Genomic DNA, 4,349 nt, shown 5'->3' with positions numbered 1-4,349 from the left:
GGGTTTGAACTGCCAGCATTCTGGTTAGCAGTTAAGTGCCTTAGGCACTATGCTACCAGAGCTCCTCAGTAAGCAGACTAGAAATTTTATAAACATATCTAAGCTTATACCTCATCAACAGGTAAAATCAGAGTGCTGAAGGTAGGAAAAACAAAATAGATCTGAACAATAAAAAGAAAAAATGTTTATTCCTTTTTTTAAAATAGAGCTTTATTTGACTTTTACTACTCTAGCTAAGATTTGCTCATCAGAAAAGAAAATTTCAAAGGCCATTCAGGCTTTTGACTTGGAAGTTGGATGGAAACCTAATATCAAAGAGACAGAAATAAAAAAATAAAAAAAATCCAAGAACTCCCCTCCCCCATTAACTTGGTGTGACCATACAGGACTTCTCACTGAACTCTAGGAAAATCAGTTAATGTTTTTTCATGTGCAGTGCACTCTCACATGTTGCCTTTACTTTCATATCTATAAGTTTGATAACAATTATTCAAAAACAATTACTCTGTTTATTTACCAGAGCATTAGCTTTTTTCAGCCTTCTGATTAGCAGTCAAATGCCTTTAGGCACTATGCCACCAGAGCTCCTTTTTATAATATAGTATTTGAGAACTAGGAGTTCCTGGGTGGTACAAAGTTTAACATATTTGGTTGTTAACCAGAAGATTAGAGATTCGAGTCTGCCCAGAGGTACTGTGGAAGAAAACCTTGGTGATCTGTTTCCGAACAAAAAACAGCCATTGAAAACTCTATGGAGTACACATCTACCCTGATGATACACATGGGCTCACCATGAGTCAGAGTCAACTCGACTGCAGTAGTTAGTTTATTTGGAAACCTATCAAGCATTGGGAAAAAAGCAAGTATATAATGTGTTCTGTCCAATAATGTTTAATGTGAAAATTTACAGACTCTTGGGTTTCTTGATACTATTTTAATAAACGAGGGATTTCAATATAAGTACAGTATGGAAAGAAAGATCATAGTTCCTCAAAGTGTAAACTATCTGAAAGGTTAATTATTAATAGCAGTGCTTAAAACAGGTCCAGTGCTATCCAAGAACCAGCCAAACTGATGATAAAAACCCAATCTCTGGGTACTGTCTCTCACTTTGTATTATCATTCTCTGTGCTAGAGTCAGTATTTACCATATCACACATAGACTGCCATAACAGCTTTCTGATATCTCTGCCTCATATCTCTTCCTTTTGTAATGCAAACTATATGCTAAAAACATCAATTCAGGTTATTTTTGGTGGCTATTTCCTGTCTTAAGTACAGACTTTCTCCATAGATAATATACATTTTAGATATATAACATACTCTCTACCACTGGTTACTTAATAAATCTTATCTTAACTGTTTGGCACCAGAGACAATAAATAAGTAAATATTCCAAACCAAGCTATTTACAGATGGTGATAAATAAGGTGATGTAATGCAGAGTAACTGGGAGTGGAGAAGCTTTTTCTGAGAAGGTTACTTGAGCTGGAGTCTGAGTAACAAGAATAAGCTAGCTATTTCATGAGAAGGGGAAGAAATTCTATGTAGAAATGTGGCATTTGCAGAGCACTGACAGTGTAGGTAAGTTGGTGTGTTTAAAGAACAGAAAAGAACCCAGGGTAATGAGTTATAGTGAACAGAGAGAGTATATTACAATAAAAGTAAGACAGATCATGCAGACTGAGATACTATTATCAGTCTGTGCTCATTGGGAGCAAAAGCAAAAGAAGGAAACTAAAGTCTCAGAGAAGAAACTAGTCTTAGTTTATAGGATAAATACCCTACATGAGCCACAGCCTCACCTACTCTGAGACCAGAAGAACTACTGTATTTTTTATACATAACATGCACACCTAAATAACGTGCACATGCTTATAATGTATGTAGTGCTTATAGGAAACTTATGCATGATGAGGTTGCGTAACTTGCAAAAAAACGCATAATATGCCTTATTTGTGTAAAAATATGTTACACTGGTGTTTGGCTACCACTACTGACTGTTCAAGGAGCTAGTGGTAGCTAGCGTTGTCCCTAAGGCACTTGACTGCTAACCAGAAGGCTGGCAGTTCAAACCTACCAGCCGCTCCTTGGAAGGAAGATGGGGCAATCTACTTCAGTAGTGACACTGCCTCGGAAACCCGAGGAAGGGTCGCTGTGAGTCAGGTCTGACTCAACGACAGATAACAACAACAACATGTATGTGTATGTATATACGTATAAATGCCTACAGACAAGCCAATGTACTCTCATGTCCTTTCCTGAACACATACATGCACGCAGGTCTACCTATATAACCGCACATGTATTTTTTTGTTGTTATAATTGTTGTTGCAAAATTGTATGTATAGCATTTACTGAAATTATCCCGTATTCTTGCATCCTTCTTAATGTCTGCATTAAGACAAGTTGTGGAGATTTCACTCAATTGAGTATTGCCTTTCCTATCATGAAAAATCACAGGTGTCTATAAGGTGCTCTGATGGTGCAGTGTGTAAGGCATTTGACTGTTAACCAGAAGGTTGGCGGTTCAAACCCACCAGCCACTCTGTGGAAGGAAGATGGGGCAATCTACTCCCATCCATAAAATTTACTGCCTTGGAAACCCAGTGGGGGTCACTGTGAGTCAGAATCAACTTGATGGCAGTGGGTTTGCTTTTTTTTAATATTTAGAAAGTGTTTCTCTCTCCCTCTCCCTCCAATTCCTGGTAATCATCAAAGAACATTGCTTTCTGTGTGTATACTTATTCTTGAAATTCTATAAAATGAGACTATATAATATTTGTCATTTTGTGATTGACTAATTTCACTCAGCGTAATGTTCTCCAGTTTCATCCATGTTATAAGATGTTTTGCAGACCTGACTGCTAACCAGAAGCCTGCCGGTTCAAACCCACCAGCCACTCCTCGGAAGGAAGGTTGGGCAATCTACTTCCATAGTGATACTGCCTCGGAAACCCAAGGAGGGGTCACTGTGAGTCAGATCTGACTCGACAGATCATAACAACAACAACAGTATTAGGTTAAAGAACTCTGATAGTGTGATGTTAAGGCATTTAACAGCTAAACAGAAGGTCAGAGATTCAAAGCCACCAGCCACTCTGCAGTAAAAAGATGGGGCAGTCTGTTTCCGTAAAGATTCACAGCCTTGGAAACCCAATGGGGCTCATTATATGAGTCAGAATTGACTCAGTGGCAGTGAGTTTGGTTTTTGGTTTGGAGTATTCCATTTTATATATGTACCACAATTCTTTAACCATTCATCTGTGGATAAGCACTTAGATTGTTCCAATCTTTTTGCTGTTGTGTGTAATGCTGCGGTGAACATAGGTGTTCATATCTATTCTTGTCACTGGCATTATATATCTAGGATATGTCCCTTGGAATGGAATTGCTGAATCATAAGATATTTCTGTTTCTAGCTTTTTAAGGAAGCGTCATACTGTTTTCCATAGTAGTTGTACCATTTCACACTTCAATGTATAGAATGTATAAACAATGTATAAAAGTTTCATTCTCCTTACACTCTTGCCAGCATTTGTTGTTTCCGGTTTTTTTGTTCAGGGCCATTTTTGCAGGGATGAGATGGTATCTCATTGTAGTTTTAGTTTGAGTCTCTCTGAAGGAATTCTGGTGGTGTCATGGCTAAGGCATTCACCTGCTAACCAAAAGGTCAATGGTTCAAATCCACCAGCTGCTCTGCCAGAGAAAGAAAAGGCAGTCTGCTTCCTTAAAGATTTACAGCCTTGGAAATCCTATAGCGTTATTATGAGTTGGAATCAACCCTATGGGTTTTCTAATGGCTAATGATCACAAACTGATGTTTATGTTTGTTGCCCATGAGAATGTCTTCTTTCTAGAAATTCCGTTCATCTCCTTTGCCTGTTTTTTTTTTATTGAATTGTTTGCCTTTCTATTGTTGAGTTGTTGACGTTTTCTGTATATTTTAGAGATTAGACCCTTGTACAATATGTTGTTATTGAAGATTTATTCCCAGTATGTAGATTCTGTTTTTGCTCTTGTCATAATGTCTTATGATGAGAAAAAGTATTTAGTTTTTTAGGAAGTGCTAGTTAACTAGGTTATCTTTTGTTGTTTAGTTCTGTTTCATAGACTATTTATGCTGAAAATCAGACCCCCTAGTTTTAACCATAGTTATCTTTCAGGAATTTTACAATTTTAGCTTTAACACTTAGGTCTTTGAGACATTTTGAGTTAGTTTTTGATCCTTTATTCTTTATTATTATTTTATTATTGTGATTTGGGTGAAGATTTACAGAGCAAATTCACTTTCCATACAGCAGTTTACATATACTTTGTCTCCTGACATTGACCACAGTTTACCACAA

At 37.2% G+C, this 4,349-nt stretch overlaps 1 protein-coding gene across 1 annotated transcript in view; it reads left to right on the top strand.

Moving 5' to 3' along the window:
• Nucleotides 1-4,349, top strand: part of RAP1GDS1 (Rap1 GTPase-GDP dissociation stimulator 1) — a 238,173-nt gene that overhangs the window by 99,179 nt on the left and 134,645 nt on the right. The window lies entirely within an intron of this gene.

The sequence above is a fragment of the Orycteropus afer genome, unplaced genomic scaffold (genome assembly GCF_000298275.1).
Source record: "Orycteropus afer afer isolate SDZICR_OR568_19922 unplaced genomic scaffold, OryAfe1.0 scaffold00159, whole genome shotgun sequence".
NCBI lineage: Eukaryota > Metazoa > Chordata > Mammalia > Tubulidentata > Orycteropodidae > Orycteropus > Orycteropus afer.
The sequence above is the reverse complement of the archived record's forward strand: the minus strand, read 5'-3'. Positions and strand labels throughout refer to the sequence as shown.